At 59.6% G+C, this 15,275-nt stretch overlaps 1 protein-coding gene across 1 annotated transcript in view; it reads right to left on the minus strand.

The window, feature by feature from the left end:
• Nucleotides 1-2,883: 2,883 nt before the first annotated feature.
• Nucleotides 2,884-15,275, minus strand: part of CFP (complement factor properdin) — a 31,438-nt gene continuing 19,046 nt past the window's right edge. Inside the window, exon 10 of the transcript XR_014186661.1 lies at nt 2,884-2,894. The gene's annotated coding sequence lies outside the window, so the exon portion shown is untranslated. The remainder of the gene's footprint in view (nt 2,895-15,275) is intronic.

Raw genomic sequence — 15,275 nt, forward strand, 5'->3', positions numbered from 1 at the left:
GCCGAAAGGGTGCACGGTTCTTGCATCTTGAACATTTTTGGTCAGTTGTGTTTTACGGTGTAGTTCTGGGCTGCAACAGCAGCTCTGCTCTCTACCCATCCAGTCTAAGGGACTGGCACTTCTTCCCAGCATCTTGAAGGTTTTAAGTCTTGCAGCAGCTTCTTGTATTTGCGCTGTCTCTGTGTGTGTCTGCGCCGGCGCCGCTGTCTCTGTGTGTGTTTGCGCCGCTGTCTCTGTGTGTGTTTGCGCCGCTGTCTCTGTGTGTGTTTGCGCCGCTGTCTCTGTGTGTGTTTGCGCCGCTGTCTCTGTGTGTGTTTGCGCCGCCGTCTCTGTGTGTCTGCGCCGGCGCCGCCGTCTCTGTGTGTGTCTGCGCCGGCGCCGCCGTCTCTGTGTGTGTCTGCGCCGGCGCCGCCGTCTCTGTGTGTGTCTGCGCCGGCGCCGCCGTCTCTGTGTGTGTCTGCGCCGGCGCCGCCGTCTCTGTGTGTGTCTGCGCCGGCGCCGCCGTCTCTGTGTGTGTCTGCGCCGGCGCCGCCGTCTCTGTGTGTGTCTGCGCCGGCGCCGCCGTCTCTGTGTGTGTCTGCGCCGGCGCCGCCGTCTCTGTGTGTGTCTGCGCCGGCGCCGCCGTCTCTGTGTGTGTCTGCGCCGGCGCCGCCGTCTCTGTGTGTGTCTGCGCCGGCGCCGCCGTCTCTGTGTGTGTCTGCGCCGGCGCCGCCGTCTCTGTGTGTGTCTGCGCCGGCGCCGCCGTCTCTGTGTGTGTCTGCGCCGGCGCCGCCCTCTCTGTGTGTCTGCGCCAGCGCCGCCGTCTCTGTGTGTTTGCGCCGGCGCCGCCGTCTCCTAAGGGGCCGTGCCGTTCGGCTCTTATTTTTTTCTGGGGTTGCAGTAGAGGCTCCTCGCCTCACCGCTGCCTCCCTGCAGGTTCTTTTGCTCGATGCAGTCTCTGGTTTGGAGTCGTTATAGAGCGTTTTTGGCGCTGTCGATGTGTTGTCGATAACGTTCTGAGGTGCGTCTGTCTGCGCAGGTGCACCTTTGGCTGGAGCTGCTCTGCCCGGAGGCGTGGAGTCAGGGGTGGGTGGACGGAGCTCTAGGGGTGCACGGTTGATCTGTTGACGTGTTAAACTGCGCAGGCCAAGGTGGTGCAGTCGTCTGGGATGGAGTAGCTGTGGGCAGGGGAGCGGACTGTCCCTTCCGCAGTGTTTTAGAGACTCAATTAGAGCTTCTGGTGGGATTCCTAAACAGAAAGCAGACCTGTGGGATGGTCAAGCTGTTGATGAGCATCTGGGTGACTTGTTGAATACCTTGATTTCAGGTGCAGAGGGACAGCTTGGCCTGGAAGAGCGGCGGAGGAGGCGAGCCGCGCGCCGTAAGCAGGTGGGTCGTTGCGTGGCGCCGGAGGGAAGCTGTGCCGTGTGGCTCTCGCTGAGCTTGGTCGTTTCTCTGTTTCCCAGGTGTTCCTGCAGACGCTGAAGAGGAACCTGGCGATGCTGGAAGATCCCTGTTGGCGCACGTGGCGTTTTCATCCGTTGAAGATGGATTCGGTCCCTTGGCCCTCTGAAAGCTAAGTGGAGACTGGGGGGCTGGGAAGGGGCTGGGAACCGCAGGGATGGGGGTAAAGTTCTGGTAAGGGAAAGGGCCGTCCAGGAACAGTCCCCTTTGGGCAGGTGAAGGGTCCAGGGAATTTCACAGAGCGACGCCAGCGTGTGCCGGGCAGGGCAGCTCCAGCCTGTGTCTGCGTTGTGGTGTAGTTCGGGAAGCCGCCTTGCGCCTGTCAGACGATCCCGGGGTCTCGTTGCGTTCGAGGGACGCGAAAGGCGTCTCGGGTGCCGTCCCGGGATCTGGAACGCCGGTGCTGATTGGCGTAGCGCCAATTGGGTGCTGGTTTTCCCATATGAGCAGCTGAAAGCATGGCAGGTCATTGTGTTTTGGATGTTTCTGGTCAGTTGGTGTTGCTGAGGGCTGCGTCGGCAGCTCTGCTCTCTACCCATCCAGTCTAAGGGACTGGCACTTCAAGATGCTGGGAAGAAGTTCTTAGTCTTGCAGCAGCCTCGTGTGTCTGCGCCGGCGCCGCCGTCTCTGTGTGTTTGCGCCAGCGCCGCCGTCTCATAACGGGCCGTGCCGTTCGGCTCTTATTTTTTTCTGGGGTTGCAGTAGAGGCTCCTCGCCTCACCGCTGCCTCCCTGCAGGTTCTTTTGATCGATGCAGTCTCTGGTTTGGAGTCGTTCTTGTTATAGAGCGTTTTTGGCGCTGTTGATGTGTTGTCGATAACGTTCTGAGGGGCGTCTGTGTGCGCACGTGCGCCTTTGGCTGGAGCTGCTCTGCCCGGAGGCGTGGAGTCCGGGGTGGGTGGACGGAGCTCTAGGGGTGCACGGTTGATCTGTTGACGTGTTAAACTGCGCAGGCCAAGGTGGTGCAGTCATCTGGGATGGAGTAGCTGTGGGCAGGGGAGCGGACTGTCCCTTCCGCAGTGTTTTAGAGACTCAATTAGAGCTTCTGGTGGGATTCCTAAACAGAAAGCAGACCTGTGGGATGGTCAAGCTGTTGATGAGCATCTGGGTGACTTGTTGAATACCTTGATTTCAGGTGCAGAGGGACAACCTGGCACAGAAGGGGCAACGCAGGAGGCGAGCCGCGCGCCGTAAGCAGGTGGGTTGTTGCGTGTTGTCAGTGGGAAGATGTGCCTTGTGCCTTTATACCGTGTGCTCGCTCTGCTTGGTGAGGTTGTGTTTTCCTGTGTTGCTGTAGATGTTGAGGAGGAAGCCGGCGATGCTGGAAGATCCCTGTCGGCGCACGTGGCGTTTTCATCCGTTGAAGATGGATTCGGTCTCTTGGCCCTCTGAAAGCTAAGTGGAGGCTGGGGGGCTGGGAAGGGGCTGGGAACCGCAGGGAGGGGGGTCAAGTTCTGTTCGGGGCAAGGGCCGTCCAGGAACAGTCCCCTTTGGGCGGGTGAAGGGCCTGGGGACCTTTCCCGTGCGACGCCAGCGTGTGCCGGGCAGGGCAGCTCCAGCCTGTGTCTGCGTTGTGGTGTAGTTCGGGACGCCGCCTTGCGCCTGTCAGACGATCCTGGGGTCTCGTGGCGTTCGAGGGACACGAAAGGCGTCTCGGGTGCCGTCCCGGGATCTGGAATGCCGGTGCTGATTGGCGTAGCGCCAATTGGGTGCTGGTTTTCCCATATCAGCAGCCGAAAGCGTGGCAGGTCATTGCGTTTTGGATGTTTCTGGTCAGTTGGTGTTGCTGAGGGCTGCGTCGGCAGCTCTGCTCTCTACCCATCCAGTCTCAGGGACTGGCACTTCTTCCCAGCATCTTGAAGTTTTTAAGCCGCGCCGCCGTCTCTGTGTGTGTGTGTGTGCGCCAGCGCCGCCGTCTCTGTGTGTGTGTGTGTGTGTGTGTGCACCGGTGCCGCCGTCTCTGTGTGTGTGTGTGTGTGTGTGTGTGTGTGTGTTTGCGCCAGCGCCGCCGTCTCATAAGGGGCCCTGACTTTCAGCTCCTTTGTTTCCTGGGGTCGCAGTGGAGGCTCCTTGCCACGCCGCTGCCTCCCCGCAGGTTGTTTTGCTCGATGTGTGTCTGGTTTGGAGTCGTTCTCGTCGTTGGGCGTTGTCGGTGCCGTTGCCATCGTGTGGTCCATAACATGCTGTGGAGCGTCTGTCTGCGCGGGTGCGCGTTTGGCTGGAGCTGCTCTGCCCGGACACGTGGAGTCGGGGGGGGTGGGCGGAGGTCTGGGAGTCCACGGTTAATCTGCTGACACATTAAATTGCGCAGGCAGAGGTTGTGCAGTCGTGGGATGGAGCAGCTGTGGGCAGGGGAGCCCATAGTCCTTTCAGTGGTGTTTTGCAGTTGTTACTAAGAACATTGTTCACTAGTGTTTTCTGTAGTGTGCTGTTTTTTCAGTGATGAAGCGTGTTTTAATGAAATCTTTCTTTTTTCTTTCCTTTGCAGGTGATCACATGGTCAAATTGGGTCACTTACTTATAAAAAGGCATTTTGTTAGGCTATGTAACACTCAGTTACAGCCTTTTTGGATGGTAACCAAAGCAGCTACAGACTCTGATCAACACTCGTGAGATAAGGCCCGCTTTACACCTTTTTGAAGAAATAGGCTTCTTTCAGCGAAAACGCCACATTCAAGGCGGGAAGGGAGCTCCTGCGGACCATAAACAAAATGTACAGCTGCGCGGAGCCGAGTCCGGTCCGAGGTCAGCGCAAAGGATCCGCCGAGAAGCAAGAGGAGCACAGACTCAGCTATTGCTATTGGCCCGAGTCACAGTGTGGAGGGTGGGTGAATAGTTTGTACGGGTATCAATACCCAGGGGTTTCTGTGCTCGGCTGGGACTTCAGCAGAAGCAGCAGCTCCAGTCAGCCTTCCCTGTACTGTTCTGTTAGTTATTTACATGGTGTTTGCCTGAGAGTTTGCCCCAACAGATCAAGGATTTAGACCCCAACCCACCCGTCCCCACGCCCCGGAAGGGAGGCAGGGACGGCGAGGTGTAGAGCGATGCAATTCTGAAATTCAGGCTGAGCCATATAAGGAATGAGGTGTACACGTACAATCCTTTGGCTGTATGTAAATACAATATCTTAGGTGTTTCCCCATCCCCCGCGAGTCCGGGAGCCAAACCGTAGATCCGGCGCGGGGCTGCGTTCGGATCCGGCCGCACCTGGATCCCCTCTCGGAGGAGTTTGGAAAGCAAGGGGGTCCATTCGAACCTCACGACTCAAGGGAAAGGCCTCCCTGTAGCCCTTGGCATCTCCTGCCCGTGTAGAAATCACTGAATCAAGTTCCAGCCGATTTTGATCGGCATGTTTTGTCCACTTAGCGAGCAGTAGCGTCCCTCGCCATCACTTTCCACGACGTCACGATCGGGAAGCCGTGGAAGAACAGGTCACCGTGGTCAAGAACTGTATGAAGGATGGCAAGGGAATTAAGTGCAAACTGTTTTCCTCTCCTGACAATCAGCTCGAGGCAGGTACTCAAAAGGGTCGGTGCGGTAGGTGACGCGCAGCACGTTGGGACAGCGTGAAACCTCGAGCCAATGTAGCTTGGGGTTTTAGGTTTTTTGTCCTTGGACGTTCAATTTTTTTTTCCTTTTCAGGTAAATTCCAAATATAAAGAATAAAAAAAGCCCCAGCTGGGGGGTTTTACCCCCCGTCCAGGTTTTTTCCCCCGGCCCCGGCGGCTCCGCGAGGCGACGTTCGTCGCCAGCGCACGGACTCGTGTCCGGCCGGGCCCGGGGTGTCGGCGGCGGGCGAGCTGGAGGGCGCCGGGAGCGGCGTTTCCGAGGGGCGGGGCCCGGGGAGCGGGGCAGGGAACGGCTGCGGCGCTGGCGGTAGGCGAACGAGCGGCGCGTCAGCCTTGTGTGATGTGGTGATACTGTGTTTTGGGGTTGTCGTTATTTGTTCTGGCAGGTTAATGGTTTTTCCCTTTCAGCTCAATTTAAAATAGAATAAAAAAACCCCAGCTGGGGGATTTTTGTTTTTCCCCCGGCTGGTTTTTTCCCCGGTCCGGCGGCTCCGCGAGGCGACGTTCGTCGCCAGGGTTTGGCGGCGGGCGCCCGCGGGGCCGGGGTTCCGGCAGGCGGGGGCGTTCAGAGGCTCCCGGGAGCCCCGTTCCCGAGGGGCGGCGCAGGGCAGGAGCCGCGGGAGCGGCCGCCGAGCGCGCGCGGTGCGTTCGGTGTCCGAGCGAGCGCTGCGGCTTGGCTGCGTGATCTGGTACCATTGTGGTTTTGGGTTGTAGGTTTTTTTTTAATTTACCTAAAAAGGAAAAAAAAAAAGAAAAATTAAAATTGATTACAAAAACCCCAGCCAGGGGATTCCCTGCTGCGTGTCCGTCCGCCGCCCGCAGGAGCCTGTTCCGTCCCCGGTGCACGGCGCTCGGGGCGGCCGCGTCACCTGACAACGTTCAGATTCCGGTCCGTCCGGGACGGGGGTTTCACAGGCCGGGTTGGCGTCGAGGCCGCCGGGAACGGCCGCTCCTCGGCAGCAGGCCCCGAAGGCAACTCTGCAAATCCCTCTCAACATGGTTAGAATCCAGTTGAAGCTTTTACAATTCTCTCTAGAATTTTCAAAATCCACTTCAACATGTTTACAATTTCACGTCAAAATTGCTAAAATTCCACTTGAAATTTTCCCATTATTTTCCCATTATTTTCCCATTATTTTCCCATTATTTTCCCATTATTTTCCCATTATTTTCCCATTATTTTCCCACTCCTAAAATCACTGTTGAAGTGATTAAAGTGACTTAAGGTGATCTATGGGTCACTATGGGGCACTTGGGGGTCACTAACAGGCACTTATGGGGCTCTATGAGTCACTTATGGGGCACTAATGGGGAACTATAGGTCACTTATGGGGCTCCGTGAGTCACTTGTGGGGCTCTATGGGGCACGATCAGCAAACTTGTGGGTAAAGCGACCCACAAGTTTCCCATTAGTGCCCCACAAGTTTCCCATAAGTGCCCCATAAGTGCCTGTTGTGACCCCCACAAGTGCCCCCCACGTGCCCCATAAGTGCCCGTTAGTGACTCTCAAGGCCCCATTGCACTGGGGAGGGACCCAGGCGTCCGAGCCCCATAGATTTGAATGGGGAGGGACCCAGGCGTCCGGGCCCCATAGATTTGAATGGGGAGGGACCCAGGCGTCCGGGCCCCATAGATTTGAATCAGGAGGACCCAGGCGTCTGGGCCCCATAGATTTGAATGGGGAGGGACCCAGGCGTCCGGGCCCCATAGATTTGACCAATGAGGGACCCAGGCGTCCGGGCCCTATGGATTCTACTCAGGAGGGACCCAGGCGTCCAGGACTCATAGATTCGACTCAGGAGGGACCCAGGTGTCCGGGCCCCATAGATTGCACTGAGGAGGGACCCAGGCGTCCGGGCCCCATAGATTGCACTGAGGAGGGACCCAGGCGTCCGGGCCCCATAGATTGCACTGAGGAGGGACCCAGGCGTCCGGGCCCCATAGATTTGAATGGGGCGGGACCCAGGCGTCCGGGCCCCATAGATTGCACTGAGGAGGGACCCAGGCGTCCGGGCCCCATAGATTGCACTGAGGAGGGACCCAGGCGTCCGGGCCCCATAGATTGCACTGAGGAGGGACCCAGGCGTCCGGGCCCCATAGATTGCACTGAGGAGGGACCCAGGCGTCCGGGCCCCATAGATTTGACCGAGGAGGGACCCAGGCGTCCGGGCCCCATAGATTTGAAGGGGGAGGGACCCAGGCGTCCGGGCCCCATAGATTTGGGTCCCTTTTCAATCAAATCTATGAGGTCCAGACGCCTGGGTCCCTTCCTTTGGGGAATCCATAGATCCCCACAAATGCCTCAATGGGCTCCATAGGAACCAATGGCCGTCAATGCGTCAATAGGAACCAATGGGGGTCAGTGGGGGGCAATGGGGGTCAGTGGGGGGCAATGGGAATCAATGGGAGTCAATGGGGGTCAATGGGAGTCAATGGGGGTCAATGGGGGTCAATGGGGGTCAGTGGGGGTCAATGGGGCTCAGTGGGAATCAATGGGAGTCAATGGGAATCAATGGGGGTCAATGGGGGTCAATGGGGCTCAATAGGAATCAATGGGAGTCAATGGGAATCAATGGGGGTCAGTGGGGGTCAATGGGGCTCAATAGGAATCAATGGGAGTCAATGGGGCTCAATGGGAATCAATGGGGGTCAATGGGAATCAATGGGGGTCGATGGGGCTCAATGGGAATCAATGGGGGTCAGTGGGGGTCAATGGGGGTCAGTGGGGGTCAATGGGGGTCAGTGGGAATCAATGGGAGTCAATGGGGCTCAATGGGAATCAATGGGAGTCAATGGGAGTCAATGGGAGTCAATGGGGGTCGATGGGGCTCAATGGGAATCAATGGGGGTCAGTGGGGGTCAATGGGGGTCAGTGGGGGTCAATGGGGCTCAATGGGAATCAATGGGAGTCAATGGAGTCAATGGGAATCAATGGGGGTCAATGGGAATCAATGGGAGTCAATGGGAATCAATGGGGGTCAGTGGGGGTCAATGGGGGTCAGTGGGGGTCAATGGGGCTCAATAGGAATCAATGGGAGTCAATGGGGCTCAATGGGAATCAATGGGGGTCAATGGGAATCAATGGGGGTCGATGGGGCTCAATGGGAATCAATGGGGGTCAGTGGGAATCAATGGGAGTCAATGGGGCTCAATGGGAATCAATGGGAGTCAATGGGGCTCAATGGGAATCAATGGGAGTCAATGGGAGTCAATGGGAGTCAATGGGGGTCAATGGGAATCAATGGGGGTCAGTGGGGGTCAATGGGGCTCAATGGGAATCAATGGGAGTCAATGGAGTCAATGGGAATCAATGGGAGTCAATGGGAATCAATGGGAGTCAATGGGAATCAATGGGGGTCAGTGGGGGTCAATGGGGGTCAGTGGGGCTCAATAGGAATCAATGGGAGTCAATGGGGCTCAATGGGAATCAATGGGAGTCAATGGGAATCAATGGGGGTCAGTGGGAATCAATGGGAGTCAATGGGAATCAATGGGGGTCAGTGGGGGTCAATGGGGGTCAGTGGGGGTCAATGGGGCTCAATAGGAATCAATGGGAGTCAATGGGGCTCAATGGGAATCAATGGGAGTCAATGGGAATCAATGGGGGTCAGTGGGGGTCAGTGGGGCTCAATGGGAATCAATGGGAATCAATGGGAATCAATGGGGGTCAGTGGGGGTCAGTGGGGGTCAATGGGGCTCAATGGGAATCAATGGGGGTCAGTGGGGGTCAGTGGGGGTCCATGGGGCTCAATGGGAGTCAATGGGAATCAATGGGAATCAATGGGGGTCAGTGGGGGTCAGTGGGGGTCAATGGGGCTCAATGGGAATCAATGGGGGTCAGTGGGGGTCAGTGGGGGTCAATGGGGCTCAATAGGAATCAATGGGAGTCAATGGGGCTCAATGGGAATCAATGGGAGTCAATGGGAATCAATGGGGGTCAGTGGGGGTCAGTGGGGGTCAATGGGGCTCAATGGGAGTCAATGGGAATCAATGGGGGTCAGTGGGGGTCAGTGGGGCTCAATGGGAATCAATGGGAATCAATGGGAATCAATGGGGGTCAGTGGGGGTCAGTGGGGGTCAGTGGGGCTCAATGGGAATCAATGGGAATCAATGGGGGTCAGTGGGGGTCAGTGGGGGTCAGTGGGGGTCGGTGGCGTCAATGGGGGTCGATGGCTCCATGGGAAGCCGTGGCGGCCGATGGGCTCAGTGTTGGTCACGGGGGTCAGTGGCCGCTGGAGGCCGTTTGTGAGGGGCTGGCTCCAGGAGCACGGACACGGGCCCACGGGTGCGCTGTGGGAGCAGAGCCCGTTCAGCTGGCGGCCTGGCAGCCGGGCCGGGGGGGCGACGGAGCACGGCTGGCTGAGGCGGGACACGGGGGCGTTGGGAAGAGATGGGGGTGGGACAGGGGGTGTTGGGAAGAGATGGGGGTGGGACACGGGGGCGTTGGGAAGAGATGGGGGTGGGACACGGGGTGTTGGGAAGAGATGGGGGTGGGACACGGGGGCGTTGGGAAGAGATGGGGGTGGGACACGGGGTGTTGGGAAGAGATGGGGGTGGGACACGGGGGCGTTGGGAAGAGATGGGGGTGGGACACGGGGTGTTGGGAAGAGATGGGGGTGGGACACGGGGGCGTTGGGAAGAGATGGGGGTGGGACACGGGGTGTTGTGGAGAGATGGGGGTGGGACACGGGGTGTTGGGAAGAGATGGGGGTGGGACACGGGGGTGTTGGGAAGAGATGGGGGTGGGACACGGGGTGTTGTGGAGAGATGGGGGTGGGACACGGGGGTGTTGGGAAGAGATGGGGGTGGGACACGGGGGCGTTGGGAAGAGATGGGGGTGGGACACGGGGGTGTTGGGAAGAGATGGGGGTGGGACACGGGGTGTTGGGAAGAGATGGGGGTGGGACACGGGGTGTTGTGGAGAGATGGGGGTGGGACACGGGGGCGTTGGGAAGAGATGGGGGTGGGACACGGGGGTGTTGGGAAGAGATGGGGGTGGGACACGGGGGTGTTGGGAAGAGATGGGGGTGGGACACGGGGGTGTTGGGAAGAGATGGGGGCGGGGGAAGGGATGCAGGATGTGCACAGTCAGCTAAACCATGTAGGCGGAGCAAGTGAATGTGACCTTTTGGTGCTCAGCCTATTAGCGACAAGCATGCATTATTGTACTTGGTATAAATACGCGCTGTCCCGGGCAATAAATTCGAATCACGCTTTATCACCCACAGTGGGTTGGCCTGCATGTTTTCCTCAGCCGCGCGCTAGCAGCCATGGGTGGCCATGGGTGGCCATGGGTGGCCCTGGGTGGCCCTGGGTGGCCATTGGTGGCCCTGGGTGGCCCTGGGTGGCCCTGGGTGGCCATGGGTGGCCCTGGGTGGCCATTGGTGGCCCTGGGTGGCCATGGGTGGCCCTGGGTGGCCATGGGTGGCCATGGGTGGCCCTGGGTGGCCATTGGTGGCCCTGGGTGGCCCTGGGTGGCCCTGGGTGGCCATGGGTGGCCCTGGGTGGCCATTGGTGGCCCTGGGTGGCCATGGGTGGCCCTGGGTGGCCATGGGTGGCCATGGGTGGCCATGGGCGGTCAGCGGTCGCCCCAGTGAGACTTTTCGGGACGTGCATGAAGAGCAAGAGGAGAACAACTGACCCTGCATTAGATCTGTGCATCTCACCCCCCATGGAACCCCAGGGTCCTAAACCCCCCCGGAACCCCCAGCATCCTAAAACCCTCCCTCTCTATGGGTCCCTATGGGTTTCTATGGTCCCTATGGGGCTTTATGGGTCTCTATGGGTTCCTATGGGTCTCTATGGAACCCCCAGTGTCCTAAAACCCTCCCTGTCTATGGGTCTCTATGGGTTTCTATGGTCCCTATGGGGGTCTGTGGGTCCCTATGATCTCTATGGGTCCCTATGTGTCCCTATGGAACCCCCAGGGTCCTAAACCCCCCCCTGGGAACCCCCAGGGTCCTAAAACCCTCCCTCTCTATGGGTCTCTATGGGTCCCTATGGGTCCCTATGGGTCTCTATGGGTCCCTATGGGTCTCTATGGGTCTCTATGGGTCCCTATGGGTCTCTATGGGTCCCTATGGGTCTCTATGGTCTCTATGGGTCTCTATGGGTCTCTATGGTCTCTATGGTCCCTATGGGTCTCTATGGGTCTCTATGGGTCCCTATGGGTCTCTATGGGTCTCTATGGGTCTCTATGGGTCCCTATGGGTCTCTGTGGTCTCTATGGGTCCCTATGGGTCTCTATGGTCCCTAGGGGTCCCTATGGGTCTCTATGGGTCTCTATGGTCTCTATGGGTCTCTATGGGTCCCTATGGGTTTCTATGGTCCCAATGGGTCCCTATGGGGCTCTGTGGGTCCCCATGGGTTCCTATGAGTCTCTATGGAACCCCCAGGGTCCTAAAACCCTCCCTGGGAACCCCCATAGGGATCACTGACCCCCATGGTGACCCCCATTGACACCATTGACACCACTGATCCCCATTGACTCCCATTGGTTCCTCTTGAGCCCCATTGACTCCCATTGACCCCATTGACCCCCATTGACCCCATTGCCCCTCATTGACTTCTATTGATCTCTATGGGAGTCTATGGGTCCCATTGACTCCAATTGATCCCCCCATTGACCCCCATTGATCCCATTGATCCCATTGACCCCATTGATCCCATTGATCCCATTGATCCCCATTGATCCCATTGACCCCCATTGATCCCATTGATCCCATTGATCCCATTGATTCCCATTGATCCCATTGACCGCCATTGGTTCCTATGGAGCCCACTGACCACCATTGGTCCTAAAACCCTCCCTGGGAACCCCCAGGGTCCTAAAACCCTCCCTCTCTATGGTCCCCATTGACCCCAATGTCCCCAATGTCCCATTGACCCCAAAAAAGCCCTTTTTCAGCCCAAAACCCCCCCGTCCGGGGGGGGCGCGCCCAAGGAGCCTCCCCGAGCTCTGTCCCCACCCCCGGCTGTTGTCACCTCGGGAAATGCGCGAAAAAGTGGCGCCGGGTGTCCCCGCGCTTCGCGCTGTGAGGGGACGGCGGGGAAAGGGCGGGAAACGAGCGGAGACGGAAGGAGCCGAACGGACCCGAGCGGAGCCGAACGGAGCCGAAGGGACCCGAAGGGACCCGAGCGGAGCCGAAGGGACCCGAGCGGAGCCGAACGGACCCGAAGGGACCCGAAGGGACCCGAGTGGAGCCGAACGGACCCGAGCGGAGCCGAACGGACACGAAGGGACCCGAAGGGACCCGAGTGGAGCCGAACGGACCCGAGTGGAGCCGAATGGAGCCGAATGGACCCGAAGGGACCCGAGTAGAGCCGAAGGGACCCGAAGGGACCCGAGTGGAGCCGAAGGGACCCGAAGGGACCCGAGCGGAACCGAACGCAACCGAAGGGACCCGAAGGGACCCGAGCGGAGCCGAATGGACCCGAAGGGACCCGAGCGGAGCCGAACGCACCCGAAGGGACCCGAAGGGACCCGAGTGGAGCCGAAGGGACCCGAACGCACCCGAAGGGACCCGAGTGGACACTGGGTCCCCAAGGGGCATTCCTGGGTCCCTCTGGGGCACTCCTGGGTTCCCTAAGAGGCATTTGTGGGGATCTATGGATCCCCAAAGGAAGGGACCCAGGCGTCCGGGCCCCGTAGATTTGATTGAAAACGGACCCAAATCTATGGGGCCCGGACGCCTGGGTCCCTCCCCATTCAAATCTATGGGGCCCGGACGCCTGGGTCCCTCCTCATTCAGATCTATGGGGCCCGGACGCCTGGGTCCCTCCTGAGCCAAATCTATGGGGCCCGGACGCCTGGGTCCCTCCTGGTCAAATCTATGGGGCCCGGACGCCTGGGTCCCTCCCCATTCAAATCTATGGGGCCCGGACGCCTGGGTCCCTCCCCATTCAAATCTATGGGGCCCGGACGCCTGGGTCCCTCCTCATTCAAATCTATGGGGCCCGGACGCCTGGGTCCCTCCCCATTGAAATCTATGGGGCCCGGACGCCTGGGTCCCTCCCCATTCAAATCTATGGGGCCCGGACGCCTGGGTCCCTTCCTGTTCAAATCTATGGGGCCCGGACGCCTGGGTCCCTCCCCATTCAAATCTATGGGGCCCGGACGCCTGGGTCCCTCCCCATTCAAATCTATGGGGCCCGGACGCCTGGGTCCCTCCTCGTTCAAATCTATGGGGCCCGGACGCCTGGGTCCCTCCCCATTCAAATCTATGGGGCCCGGACGCCTGGGTCCCTCCTGGTCAAATCTATGGGGCCCGGACGCCTGGGTCCCTCCCCATTCAAATCTATGGGGCCCGGACGCCTGGGTCCCTCCTCGTTCAAATCTATGGGGCCCGGACGCCTGGGTCCCTCCCCATTCAAATCTATGGGGCCCGGACGCCTGGGTCCCTCCTGGTCAAATCTATGGGGCCCGGACGCCTGGGTCCCTCCTCATTCAAATCTATGGGGCCCGGACGCCTGGGTCCCTCCTGAGTCAAATCTATGGGGCCCAGACGCCTGGGTCCCTCCTGATTTGAATCTATGGGGCCCAGACGCCTGGGTCCCTCCCCATTCAAATCTATGGGGCCCGGACGCCTGGGTCCCTCCTCAGTCAAATCTATGGGGCCCGGACGCCTGGGTCCCTCCACCATCAAATCTATGGGGCCCGGACGCCTGGGTCCCTCCTTGTTCAAATCTATGGGGCCTGGACGCCTGGGTCCCTCCCCATTCAAATCTATGGGGCCCGGACGCCTGGGTCCCTCCTCGGTCAAATCTATGGGGCCCGGACGCCTGGGTCCCTCCCCATTCAAATCTATGGGGCCCGGACACCTGGGTCTTGCCCCATTCAAATCTATGGGGCCCGGACACCTGGGTCTTGCCCCATTCAAATCTATGGGGCCCGGACGCCTGGGTCCCTCCTGGTCAAATCTATGGGGCCCGGACGCCTGGGCCCCTTCCTGTTCAAATCTATGGGGCCCGGACGCCTGGGTCCCTCCCCATTCAAATCTATGGGGCCCGGACGCCTGGGTCCCTCCTCATTCAAATCTATGGGGCCCGGACGCCTGGGTCCCTCCCCATTGAAATCTATGGGGCCCGGACGCCTGGGTCCCTCCCCATTCAAATCTATGGGGCCCGGACGCCTGGGTCCCTCCTGATTTGAATCTATGGGGCCCGGATGCCTGGGTCCCTCCCCATTCAAATCTATGGGGCCCGGACGCCTGGGTCCCTCATGGGTCAAATCTATGGGGCCCGCACGCCTGGGTCCCTCCCCATTCAAATCTATGGGGCCCGCACGCCTGGGTCCCTCCCCATTCAAATCTATGGGGCCCGGACGCCTGGGTCCCTCCTGATTTGAATCTATGGGGCCCGGACGCCTGGGTCCCGCCCCATTCAAATCTATGGGGCCCGGACGCCTGGGTCCCTCCCCAGTCAAATCTATGGGGCCCGGACGCCTGGGTCCCTCCTCGGTCAAATCTATGGGGCCCGGACGCCTGGGTCCCTCCCCAGTTCAATCTATGGGGCCCGGACGCCTGGGTCCCTCCTCATTCAAATCTATGGGGCCCGGACGCCTGGATCCCTCTCAGTCAAATCTATGGGGCCCGGACGCCTGGGTCCCTCCTTGTTCAAATCTATGGGGCCCGGACGCCTGGGTCCCTCCTCAGTCAAATCTATGGGGCCCGGACGCCTGGGTCCCTCCTCGGTCAAATCTATGGGACCCGGACGCCTGGGTCCCTCCTCATTTAAATCCATGGGGCCCGGACGCCTGGGTCCCTCCTCAGTGCAATAATCTATGGGGCCCGGACGCCTGGGTCCCTCCTCAGTGCAATAATCTATGGGACCCGGATGCCTGGGTCCCTCCTCAGTCAAATCTATGGGGCCCGGACGCCTGGGTCCCTCTCGGTCAAATCTATGGGGCCCAGACGCCTGGGTCCCTCCTCAGTCAAATCTATGGGGCCCGGACGCCTGGGTCCCTCCTCAGTCAAATCTATGGGGCTCGGACGCCTGGGTCCCTCCTCGGTCATATCTATGGGGCCCGGACGCCTGGGTCCCTCCTCAGTGCAATAATCTATGGGGCCCGGACGCTTGGGTCCCTCCTCAGTCAAATCTATGGGGCCCGGACGCCTGGGTCCCTCCTCATTTAAATCTATGGGGCCCGGACGGCTGGGTCCCTTCTCAGTCAAATCTCTGGGGCCCGGACGCCTGGGTCCCTCCCTGTTCAAACGCTGAGTTTAGAGCGGTCTGGTCCGAAGCACAGAGCCCATGGAACGCCGAG

Source organism: Streptopelia decaocto (genome assembly GCF_964273445.1).
Source record: "Streptopelia decaocto genome assembly, contig: HAP1_SCAFFOLD_257, whole genome shotgun sequence".
Taxonomy (NCBI): domain Eukaryota; kingdom Metazoa; phylum Chordata; class Aves; order Columbiformes; family Columbidae; genus Streptopelia; species Streptopelia decaocto.